Source organism: Piliocolobus tephrosceles, chromosome 14 (genome assembly GCF_002776525.5).
Source record: "Piliocolobus tephrosceles isolate RC106 chromosome 14, ASM277652v3, whole genome shotgun sequence".
NCBI lineage: Eukaryota > Metazoa > Chordata > Mammalia > Primates > Cercopithecidae > Piliocolobus > Piliocolobus tephrosceles.
The window spans coordinates 85,920,173-85,933,520 of NC_045447.1; the positions used below are offsets into that span (position 1 = coordinate 85,920,173).

The 13,348-nt window shown below is 38.0% G+C and overlaps 1 protein-coding gene across 5 annotated transcripts in view; it reads right to left on the bottom strand.

Annotated features, from left to right (window-relative positions):
* The window catches only part of ABHD17B (abhydrolase domain containing 17B), a 53,813-nt gene that overhangs the window by 17,999 nt on the left and 22,466 nt on the right, over positions 1-13,348 (bottom strand). Inside the window, exon 1 of one of the 5 annotated variants that reach the window (XM_023213281.3) lies at positions 8,252-8,406. The exons of the other annotated variants lie outside the window; for them this stretch is intronic. The gene's annotated coding sequence lies outside the window, so the exon portion shown is untranslated. Of the gene's footprint in view, positions 1-8,251; positions 8,407-13,348 lie in introns of those variants that run through there. 5 annotated transcript variants of the gene reach the window in all.

Below are 13,348 nucleotides of genomic sequence, written 5' to 3' on the forward strand. Positions count from 1 at the left end.
GGATAAAGGTATCTGGGCTGGGTGTGGTGGCTCACTCCTGTAATCCCAGCACTTTGGGAGGCCAAGGTAGGAGGACCACTTAAGCAACATAGGAAAACATTGTTTCTATCAAAAAAAAAAAAAAAAAAAAAAGAGAGAGAGAGAGATCTGCAGGCCCACAAAAACTCGTAAGACTTAACCAAATCAAGTCGCTCTTTGAAAAACTCCAGCAAGGAGGAAAGGAGATAAATTCAAGCTAAGGCCAGGCACAATGGCTCACACCTGTAATCCCAACACTTTGGGAGGCCGAGGTAGGAGGATTGCTTGAGCCCAGGAGTTCAAAACCAGCCTGAGCAACATGGCAAAACTCCATCTCTATAAAAAATACAAAAATTAGCCGGGCATGGTAGTGTGTGCCTGTAATCTCAGCTACTGGGGTGGCTGGAATGGGAGGACTGCTTTGAGTCTGGGAGGTCAAGGCTGCAGTGAGCTGTGATTAAGCCACTATACTCCAGCCTGAGCTACAGAGTGAGAGCCTGTCTCAACAATAACAACAAACAAACAAAAACCCCCCAAACCCCAAGGGAATTCTATGAGATATCGGAGATATGAGAAATAAAGGAGAATAATTAATACAACGTTTTTTGTACAAGTGAGCAATGGAAGCAAGGAGGGTGAAGACAACAAAGTATATCCCTAAAAACCCAGAATAAAAAACTATGGTGAATATGAATATGAAGAGGATTGACAAAAGAGGGACTATTTAAGAGGTAAAAATGTGCTGGGGTACCTGACTTGTTGAGAATGCTACTGATACTGATAAGCTTAAGACACAGAAGAAAAGCATGAATATAAGCATGACTCTTAATAAGTCCGATATAATCATGAGAAAAATGATAGTGCAGCGCACATCTAAAGGAGTTATAATTATCCATTACAAAAGTCTAGCTTTAAATATTAGTGTCCAACTTAAGGAGAGAATAAGCACAAAGAAACAAGAAAAAGAAAATTAAAAGCAGATATCAACAAAACAAAGAACAAAAAGCAATGGAAAACCAACAGCTGATTTTAAGAAAAGGCTTCCACTACTACTAATAGCAGATAGTATTAACTGAACACTTACAAAGTGTCAGGCACTATTCTAAACACTTGTCACACATTAATCCTTTCAACAATCCTCTGCTGTAGGGACTATTACTACACCCATTTTGCAATAGAGAAAACAGAGGCATAGAATAGTTATGTAAGTTGCCTAATGTCACAAATATGATCAATGGAACTGATATGTGACAGAATGACTCTGTAACCCAAACTCGTAACTACTGTTTTGTGGAAAGGGTACTCAGACAAGACTGATCACAAGAAAGAGATAAGCAAAATAAACAAAATAATGTACTAAAGGAAAAAGGACTTTGAGCTACAGACATAGTTTCTAGAAATGAAAGAATATCATGTGTCAATAAATAACCTAGACAAAATTCACGCATTTCTTGAGTAATATAAAAGGACAAAATTGGCACAAAGGCTAGGATATGCAAATAACCATGAGAACTTCAAATGGAAATTAAAGACCACCTTCACTTAAAATACTTTCATTAAGTGAAGTTATTCCAGAAAATGAATGCTGCTCAACAATTGCTTTCTGAAGATATTATAACTTTACCCCAAAACTTAGAACTGTAAATAAAACTGTAAGTCCATTTCACTTTGAACATGCATGAAAAAATCTTAAAAATCTTAAAAAAAAGAAGCATGTAAAATGTATATAAATACAAAATACAAAATCAAGCTGAAAGACAAGCATGACAAATCTTCCAATGTTAAACCAAAGTAATTCACATTAATAAACTAAAGAAAAAAAAAATCACATGGTTTTCTTAATAGATATACAGGGACAAAACGGTTTTTGGTAGATGATGTAATCACCTTGATAGACAACCAAAAGAATCTAGAAAGTATTAAAACAAATGAGAATTCTCAGCAATTTTGGCAAATGCAATGTTAGCTAGCATTAAACAACTAAAAATATAGTTAAAAAATAATAAATAAGATCGCACCCACAACCAAAACAACTATCCAGGAATTAATATAAAATAGAATGTAGAAAACCTTTATGCAGAAAAATTTTAAATAAGAACATTAAAAAATGGAAAGAATTACTTAATAGCATTGAGAATGTCAACTCTCCCAAATGAAAATTTCAAGGTAATTCCCATCAAAATTCCAGCAGAAATTTGAGGAACTCAAAAGTGATTATAAAATTTACATAAAAGCATAAAGGTCTACAGAAAATAATAATAATTAAGAAAAAAGACTCCTCCACTTATAATCAAGAAAAACAAAATGCAGAGAATTCATACGGGACCTCAAGGAATCCACAATAGCCAAATCAATCTTGAAAAACTAAGTTGGAGGATTCACACTTCCCAATTTCAAAACTTACAATAAAAAGCAACAGTAATCAAGAGAGAATGGTATTGGCATAAGGGCAGACAAATATATCTAAGGAATAGAACTGAGAATCCAGAAATAAACCTGACATTTATGGTCAGTTGATTTTTGACAAGAGGGCCAAAAGATTCAACGGTGAAAGAAGTGTTTTCAACAAATGGTGCTAGGGCAACTTAATATTCACATGCAAAAGAATTAAATTTTACTCTTATTTCACACTAAATACAAAAACCAACTCAAAATGAGTCAAAGACTAAATGTAAGATCTAACTATGAAGTTCTCAGAAGAAAATATAGGCATAAATCTTTGTGACCTTGGGTTATAAAATGTTTCCTTAGAAAAGATACTGAAAGCACAAGTAACAAAGAAAAACAATAGATAAATCAGACTCCAAAATTTAAAACTTTCATGTTTCAAAAGACACAAGGATAATGAAAAGACAACCTACTGAATGTAAGAAAATACAAATTTTCTGTACCAGTGTTGAATCTTTACAATTCAAAACAAAAGGACAGCCGGGCGCGGTGGCTCAAGCCTATAATCCCAGCACTTTGGAAAGTCGAGGCGGGCAGATCACAAGGTTAGGAGATCCCTGCTAACATGGTGAAACCCTGCCTCTACTAAAAATACAAAAAATTAGCCGGGCATGGTGGCACGTGCCTGTATTCCCAGCTACTCGTGAGGCTGAGGCAGAAGAATCACTCGAATACGGGAGGCAGAGGTTGTAGTGAGCTGAGATCACGCCACTGTACTCCACCCTGAGGAACGGAGCAAGACTCCATCTCAAAAAAAAAAAAAAAAAAAAAAAAAAACAATAAAAGGACAACCCAATTAATAAATAGGCAAAGGGATTTACAGACATTTCTCCATAAGATACACAAATCGCCAAAGGGCATGTGAAAAGATGCTTAACATCATCAGTCATTAAGGAAATGGAAATCAAAACCACAAAGAGATACAGCTTCATCTCCATTAAGATAGTTACAATCAAAAAGACATAATAATAAAGGGTTATCTAGCAGGTGGAGAAATTGGAACCCTCATATACTGCTGATGGGAAGAAAAATGGTACAGTCACATTAGAAAACAGTCTGATATTTCCTCAAAAACTTAAACAGAGTTGCTATTTGACAACGCAATTCTACTCTCAAGAGAAAGGAAAACCCATGTCCACACAAAAACTTGTACATGCACGTGCAGCATTATTCACAATAGCTGAAAAATGTAAGCAATCCAAATGTTCACCAACTGATGAATGGATAAACAAAATGTAGGCCGGGCACAGAGGCTCACATCTGTAATCCCAGTACTTTGGGAGGTTAACGTGGGCGAATCACCTGAGTTCAGGAGTTCCAGACCAGCCTGGCCAACGTGGTGAAACCCTGTCTCTACTAAAAATACAAAAATTAGCTGGTGTGGTGGTGCATGCCTGTAATCACAGCTACTTGGGAGGCTGAGGCAGGAGAATTGCTTGAACTCAGGAGGTGGAGGTTGCAGTGAGCTGAGATTGTGCCACTGCACTCCAGCCTGGGTAAAAGAGTTGAGACTCCATTTCAAAAAAAAGAAAACAAAAACAAAACAAAATGTAGTATATATACCCATAAAAATGGAATACTATTTGGCAATAAAAACAAAATAATGATGCATGCTACAATATGAACTTTCAAAACATTCTGCTACGTGAAAGGGGCCAGCCATAAAAGACCTTTTTTTTCCCCTTTTCTTTTCTAAGAAACAGGCTCTCCTTTTGTCGCCCAGGCTGGTGTGCTCTAGTGTGACTAAAGCTCACTGTAATCTCCCAAACTCCTGCACTGAAGTGATCCTCCCACCTTAGCCTCGCAAGTAGCTAGGACTACAGGCATGCATCACCACATCCAGGTAATATTTTAAATTTTTGTAGAGATGGTTCTTAGTAGGTTGTCCAGGCTGATCTCTAACTCCTGACCTTGAGCATCCTCCTCCTTAGCCTCCCAACATGCAGGGATTACAGGGAGCCACCATGCCTGGCCCACAAAAGACCATTTATTGTATGGTTCCATTTGTACGAAATGTCCCGAATAGGCAAACCTATGGAGACAGAGGGTAGATTAGTGGTTGCTTGGGGATGAGGAGAACAGGAGGGATGGAAAATAATAGCTAAAGGGTAACAGGTTTCTTTCTGGGGTAACGAAAATGTTCTAAAATTGATTTGGGTGACTGTTGCACAATTCTGTGAATATATATATTAAAAACATTGCCGGGCGTGGTGGTTTACACCAGTAATCCCAGCACTTTGGGAGGCTGATGTGGGCAGATCATGAGGTCAGGAGTTAGAGATCAGCCTGACCAACATGGTGAAACCCCATCTCTATTAAAAATGCAAAAATTAGCCGGGCGTGGTGGTGCATGCCTATAATCCAAGCTACTCAGAGGCTGAGGCAGGAGAATCGTTTGAACCTGGGAGGCGGAGGTTGCCATGAGCTGAGACTGTGCCATTGCACTCCAGTCTGGGAGACAGGGCAAGACTGTCTCAAAACAAACAAACAAAAAACATTGAGCTATACCTTAAATATTTGAGTGTTATGGTATGTCAATTATATATTAATAAAGAAGCTACCAGAAAATGTCTATAAAGAGCAAAGGTATATGTGTATGTGTGTGTGTGTATATATATATATATATATTTATTTATTTATTTATTTATTTGTGGGGTAGGTGGGAATTTTCCATCCCAGATATTAAGACACAATGCACAAAGTCATAGTAATAAAGACAGAGTGGTGCTGGTACAGAAACAAATAGACCTAGTAACGTAGCTTATGAATGAACCCCTATGTGAATGGGACTAGGGATTGACACAGTTGGTTTCTCAAAGCAGTGGAAAGGATGGATTCTTTCGTAGATTGTGCTGGGAAAACTTACCACATGGAGTAAAGTGTTTGGATCCCTACATCATGGAATACAGAAAGCAAATTCCAGGCAGACTACAGAGCTAAAGAGCAAAACTAATTTTTACACAATCCACAAAAGACAAACATTGGTAGATTTAGCTTCATTCAAATAAAGGATTTCTCTTAAATGAAAAATGTCAGGGCAGGCATGGTGGCTCACGCCTGTAATCCTAGCCCTTTGGGAGGCCAAGGCGGGTAGATTACCTGAGGTCAGGAGTTCAAGACCAGCCTGGCCAACATGGTGAAACCCCATCTCTACTAAAAATACAGAAATTAGCTGGGCGTAGTGGCGTGTGCCTATAATCCCAGTTACTCGGGAGGCTGAGGCAGGAGAATCACTTGAGCCTAGGAGGCAGAGGTTGCAGTGAGCCGAGACTGTGCCATTGCACTCCAGCTTGGGCGACAGAGCAAGACTCCATCTCAAAAAAAAAAAAAAGGAAAAAACAAAAATGTCCTGTTTTGGATGATATGATCATCCCAAACTGTCAGAATATTTAAAATGTGGGGAACTTCAGCAAAAACAAGAAAAAACTGGGTAACTCAAGAACAATGGGCAAAAGATAGGAACAGGCAATTCACAGGCTAACAAGTATACGAAAAAAGGCTCAACCTCACCAACTATCAGAGAAATCAAGAAATAATATATCAAAACTAAAAGAAAAAATTAGAAAGCTGAGTATTATCAAGTGCTGGTGAGAATGGGGAAAATGGAAATCTCTGTAAATTGCTTGGTAAGCCATTGTGTTTACCAATGACCCAGAATCTCTCTCTTGGGTAAGTGCTACAAAGAAATACTTACACAGGTCCTTAAAGTGTATCTGAAGTATTATTATGTCAGGGCCTGAGATGCAATATAGGTTCCATACCTGGGGAAATGAGTAAGCATGTGTTGGATGCAGATAATGGAAAATTAACACAGTCAGAAGCAATGACTGGTGACTAGGGATTAAATATAATGGTATTGGGTGAGAAAAGTAAGGTACAAACAAATCTATAATACCATTAACATACATGCAAAACAGACATAAACATTATCTTTGAGGACAAACACATTTCTCAGGGTATGTATGTCAGAGTATATGCTTACGGAAGGGGATGGGGTTGGAGGGAAAAAAAAATAGAAATTAAGTAAAACAAGAGCAGGGCCTATGCTGATAGATTGATGGTGATAATGTGCCATGAACTAGATTAGAAATTCCAGAGAGCAACAATCACATCTGCTTGCTTACAACTGGACATCTAGTATCAAGCAGAATACTTGACATATAGTAGGGTTCTAATATTTTTTGTTTTTTTTTTTTTTTGTATTTTTTTTTTTTTTTTTAGTAGAGACGGGGTTTCACCGTATTAGCCAGGATGGCCTTGATCTCTTGACCTCGTGATCCACCCGTCTCGGCCTCCCAAAGTGCTGGGATTACAGGCTTGAGCCACCGCGCCCGGCCTCTAATATTTTTTAAATGAATGAGTTAGTAAATTATTAAGGCTGATGCAACTCTCTACACCCAAGAAGCTCCTACAAAAGAAAGAAATTCACTAAATTTACATGTCAAGAAAGAATGCAAAAATGTTTTCTTACTATTACTTAGGTTTATCATATGGGGGCAAAAAGGAAGTTTTTTCATATGGGGGCAAAAGAGAAGCAGTCAAATAAAAAATCTATGAACCTAAGTGGGGGCAGGTGGAAAAAGCCTTCCAAGTTACTCAAATCATTCAGTGTGTTATGAAACACAGAAAAGGACCCTATTCTAGGGAGGAGGGACTCTTGCCCCTCTTGAAATAAATACACAAAATGAAAGGTCAGGCAGGGAACGGTGGCTCACGCCTGTAATCCCAGCACTTTGGGAGGCCAAGGCAGGAGGATCAATTGAGGTCAGGAGTTCAAGACCAGCCTGGCCAACATGGCTATCTACTAAAAAAGATAATAATAATTAATACAAAAATTAGCTGGGCGTGGTGGCGTGCACCTGTCATCCCAGCTACTCGGGAGGCTGAGGCAGGAGACTGGCTTGAACCCAGGAAGCAGAGGTTGCAGTGAGCCGAGATTGCACCACTGCACTCCAGCCTGGGTGACAAGACTCTGTCTCAAAAAAAAAAAAAGGGGGGGGTCACCTCAATGTTAAACAGATGGCCCATTGTGAAAATTAAGGTTTTCCTTTTGGCAGAGTATTCAACAGTTTCTTGACTTACAGCAAAAGCAATTTCCTAAAATTGTATGAAATAATAATTTAAGAATCTGCTTCTCCTGGTAACGTTTTCCTCCTCAATGACAAAGAAAAAAGATGAATAACTGATTGTTTCTCAGCAAAACAGGAAGACAAATGTTAAAAAAAAGTCCCTAAATAGAAGGACCTATTGTATCTCCTTCCTCTCTTCTAACATAAGAAATTACTGACATGACTCCTGTCAATTTTTGATGTAATAACAATTTACTGGGGAAAAAAAATCTCCCTTTGATCTCCTTGTAATAGTTTCTTGGTAATGCAGACCAACTCATATTACTACCATCTACAAAGAACTAATTATTATAAGGTTTAAGATTTTTGTTGTACTGAACTAGTACTAAAAGTCTTTAAAAGCAGGTTTAGAGAAAACATCTAAAAGAATGTTTATATCTTTCTTCATTTCGTGTGATATGTTGACAACTATGCTCAGTACACTGTATATGATAAACCATTTAAATTTTGATATATTAGATTTCATGTTAAGAACTATAGTCTAAAATTCAAGATGAATTACTCCATTTATGGGTAAATATTGGGGTGCAATATCATTCTATGTAATCTGCAGTAGTATTCAAAGTATAGTTACATGTGAATCCCTGAGTGTTATGGTTTTTAGAAAGTCACACACATTACAGAGTTTAGTACATACAGAGAAGCTGAATATTCACCTTGAAAGAAGATGAAGCATCCAAACCACAGTATCAGAGTTTCCTGGGATGGGCACAGTGGCTCATGCCTGTAGTCTGAGCACTTTGGGAGGCCGAGGCAGGAGGATATCTTGAGGCCAGGAGTTCAAGACCAGCCTGGGCAACATAGGGAGACCCTGTCTCAAAAAAAAAAAAAAAAAAAAAAGAAAGAAAAGAAAAGAAAAAAGTCCACTAACTCACTAACTACAACTTGGAAAGGGGGTCCTTGGTTGTAACAATGTTTTAAAACATTTTCTATCTTATCTAGGCATGCCTTATGCAGGAAAATAGCTCGTCACACTCTGTTGCCCTGGCTGGAGTGCAGTGGTGTGATCTTGGCTCACTGCACCCTCTGCCTCCCAGGCTCAAGTGATCCTCCTATCTCAGCATCCCGAGCAGCTGGGACCACAGGTGTGTGCCACCATGCCTGACTAATTATTTGTACTTTTTGTAGAGACAGGGTTTCACGGATGAAACAGGGATTTCATCTGTGAGATCAAAGGGCTCAAAATTCAGGTGACTTTGCGGGAAAAAGTCTACTCTGCTTGAAGACACAAACTGGATGAACTGTGCTACATGAGAATAGAAGTTTATAAACTCGGAGAAAAAAATTTACAATATTAATGTTTTAATATTTTGAATTAAAAGAAGAAATTTTTGCAAAACCTCTTCTTTGAAAAAGAATGTCTGATACTTTCAAGGTAAAGTTGCAATTTTTAAATACCAATAAGATTCTAGATATAGAGTGTAACAGTGCCAATGGGTCACCTGAAAACACCCTTAGAAGTATGGGTTTTTTGGGGGGTAAACTGAACAAATGCCTTAATAATTGTGACTTTAGAAAAATTTAGAGGAGTTTCTCAAATGGAAAAAAAAATGTACTGGGCAATGGGCAAGTAAGAGTCTTTTCTCACTGGTGGAAAGTACTGGAGTTAGACGAAAAAAGAAAGTTGAGGTGAAGATAGGAGGCATCAACCACAGACATCAAAATAGTGTCAGTTCTAGTGTAAGCTGTGAACTTACTATTCTAGTAAAAAAAAGCTAGTAAGGCTCAGAAATGAAGACGTTATATCTATGATGACATTATAGTAAAAGATGAAAATTAAGGGTAAAGCGCCTATAAGCTGTGCCAAGCAAACTAATTTGGGTCAGAAGTCCTATTTAGTTTAATGCAGTGCTTTTTATTGCTTTTGTTTTCCCTCAGTTTCTTGATACTACTAGACATTGCACTATCTAAGCACTCACTGTCTACATATGATTATTTAAATTTAAATTACCTAAAATTAAATATTCACTTCTTCAGTCCCATCAGCCACTGTGGCTACAAGTTACACAGCATAGTACGAGTATTTCTCTCACTACAGAAAGCCCTATTGGGCAGTGCTGAACTAAAATCTTTGAAACCCAGGCAATCCAGAACAAATAGTTCCATGCTTTAAATTCATACTAGCTTCAAATGCTAAAGAGCACCTTCCTTCCTGGCTTTTCCATCAAAGTACATATAGGTAATTCTCACAGATCTTTCTGTTGAACATTGATAAGACACAGAATTAAATAAGATTGCCTACACAAGACTATTCTGGAAAGTTTTATCTTTACAACACAGACTTATTTCTAACCCAATTCTAACATAAAAGCCATTTTATTAAAAATGAGCAGTGCAACTCAATTAGGCTATCTATATGTTTTAATCCACGGTTTGATGCATCAAAAGGATTCATGTTCTTGAGAGGTTCCTTGTAAGCTGAAGTTGCAAGTAAACCATGAGAAAGTGTAAAAAAAAATTTGTGACTATTAGCTAATGAATTTCTGAACATAGTCCAAAACAGTATCCTAAACACTTACAATCTTGATGATCCACCACAGCAATGCCCTAACAAGAGAACTAAGTCTTCCTGATGGAGCAGTAAAACAGGATGTGGGTTTTTGCATATGCTAGTATCACATATTCCTATAAAACTTTTGGTGACTGGAAAGTACAATTAGCTCAGGGCTTTTAAAAGTCACACCTCTACCTGTTGCTGAGTGTAAGCTAGACATGAACAGACACATGTTTTCTCTCCCTAATCATCAGCCTGTCATTTCTATTCTAAGAATCCAAATCATGCTTATCCTCAAAGTTCATAGAAAAGCTGACATATTACATTGTTCCAGAAACATTCCACAAATGCACATTATTCCCTAGTTTATAAGTAAAGTAAATCCCTGAGAAACTTTTCAGGTGAGTACCTACTCAGTATTTTTCATACCATAGAACAGCCATATGTACCCCAATATTATCTAGTCAATGTAGTCATAAATCTCACAAAATTTAAGGATTATTGATTATAAATAATGAACACAATCTTTTTTAAAAAGAGGTTCATATTATGGGTACCCCAGTTTGAATTTCTAAGACTTACAAAAAAGATTATTTCTAAGAGTTTATAAAAAAAGATTATAAAACCATTTACAGGTCAACACAGCATATGAACACGTACCCAATCGACCCTTATTTGCCAAGCAGTAAATAAAATAAGGTGTTTCAACAAAGTTAAAAAAACTTTACCAAACAACAACAAAGCTTTTGTTTTTTAGGCAACTGAAACTGCTGTAAAACATATTAGAGCTACAGTGAAAAGACAAAAACGTAAATGGTGATAATACTACTACTGTATTCAAATAAATATTAATCAAGTTCTACAACAGGGATTTGATATTTTAAGAAATAACATTGCTATTATGAAAGTATTACAAGACATGGTTTTAAAAAAGTCAAACCAGCCGGGTGCAGTGTCTCACGCCTGTAATCACAGCACTTTGGGTGGCTGAGGTGGGCAGATCCCAAGTTCAAGAGTTGGAGATCAGCCTGGCCAACATAGTGAAATTTTAGTCTCTACTAAAAATACAAAAAAGTAGCCGGACGTGGTGGCGGGCGCCTGTAATCCCAGCTACTCGGGAGGCTGAGGCAGGTGAATCACTTGAACCTGGGAGGTCGGGGTTGCAGTGAGCCGAGATTGCGCCACTGCACTCCAGCCTGGGCGACAGCGCAAGAATCCGTCTAAAGAAAAAAAAGGAAAATCAAACCATATGTTACAACTATCTTTTAAAAGTCTCCTTGCTAGGCTAATTGGTTAAAAGTCCACTTCAAAAATTGCAGTTCCCTAGATACTGTCTCCAATTCATAAGAGCAGAGGTTTACATTGGGAAAACCTCCTCTGAGGAATCAGACTAATCTGAAAGACATATCTTAAGAGATACTGGGCCGGGCGCGGTGGCTCAAGCCTGTAATCCCAGCACTTTGGGAGGCCGAGACGGGCGGATCACGAGGTCAGGAGATCGAGACCATCCTGGCTAACATGGTGAAACCCCGTCTCTACTAAAAAATACAAAAAACTAGCGGGGCGAGGTGGCGGGCGCCTGTAGTCTCAGCTACTTGGGAGGCTGAGGCAGGAGAATGGCGTAAACCCGGGAGGCGGAGCTTGCAGTGAGCTGGGATCCGGCGACTGCACTCCAGCCTGGGCGACAGAGCGAGACTCTGTCTCAAAAAAAAAAAAAAAAAAAAAAGAGATGCTGATATGGCAAATTACACAGGGAAGTTGGGGGATCTGGAAGCGTATTTGTGCAATATTGGTGGGAGTCAGCTATGCTCTCTTCTGTAAGTGGGATGTCAACATGTAAGAAGTAGTAATATAATACTGTTATCTAGAGATATGGAGGTAAACACCAAAAGAATCATTCAAAAATAAGTAAATGCCCCTGGGAATTTGTAGAATTATTTGACTTCCTGACCACGTACAGGTACAAAACTGATGACAAAACAAAAAAAGACAAAAAAAAAAAAAAAAAAAAAAACCCAAAAAAAAACCACTTAAAACTTCTCTAGTCTCTTCCCTAATTCCAACCCAAATCTCAGACTTATTCTCAGAAATTACAACTTCGGGTCATTTGTTTTTAATTCTTCTAGTGTTTACTACCATACTCGTTTTTTTAAAATCCATATTTCTTATCATAGTGTATCCTCATTATAAAAGATTGAGCGGGCTGGGCGTGGTAGCTCATACCTGTAATCCCAGCACTTTAGGAGGAAGAGGCGGGAGGATCACTTGAGGTCAGGAGTTTCAAGACCAGCCTGGCCAACATGGTGAGACCCTGTCTCTACTAAAAATCCAAAAAAAAAAAGAAAAAAATCCAGCCAGGAGTGACAGTGCATGCCTGCAATCCCAGCTACTCGCGAGGCTGAGACAGGAGAATGGCTTGAGCCTGGGAGACAGAGGTTGCAGTAAGCCGAGTTCGCACCACAGCACTCCAGCCTGGGTGACAGAGCTGGACTCTGTCACACACACACACACACACACACACACACACACACACACACACGAAAGACTGAGAAGATTTACACTAATTCCCGCCTTCTCTGTTCATTCTGATTTATTTTAGTTTATATTAGTTACAACTTTACATATTATAGCTGAACCTGTATTTCTTATTCTATTAACTTTAGGAAGTTTCTTCTGGCTCCCCTATGTAATCATACACCATTACTGCCGAGTATACAATTAAGTTTCACATTAAGTTTTACATCATTTGCAGTTTATTAAGTTTTTATCTATTGGTTGATTTTCATAATAAAAAGTACTTACAGTGTCATTTACTGCCCATCCAAGAGGCATGGTAAAACTCAGAGAATAAAAAGCAATTGTATGTTACTAAATTCCAAATGTCAATGTGTTTTATGTTCTTGGCACTCAATTACACCTCACCGTTCAAAAATAAGGCACATTTTCGTTTGCTTCACATTTGGACTTTCAGAAGAAGCTTTAATTTTCCGAAGTTTTTGCCTTTTTATTACATTTCACGTATTCCAATTTATTATTAGAATGTGCTCAACAGAATCCATATTGTTCTTAAAGACATGTTTAGACCCTAGTGAATTCTGTTTTAATTTGAAAAAAAAAAAAAAAAGAGATACTGATATGGCAAATTATACAGGGAAGTTGGGGGATCTGGAAGTGAATTCTGTTTTAATTTGAAATAATTACGTTCTGGGTTAGTTCACAGCCCAGTTGTTTGCCTCCCTAGTACTTTTTTTCATCACAT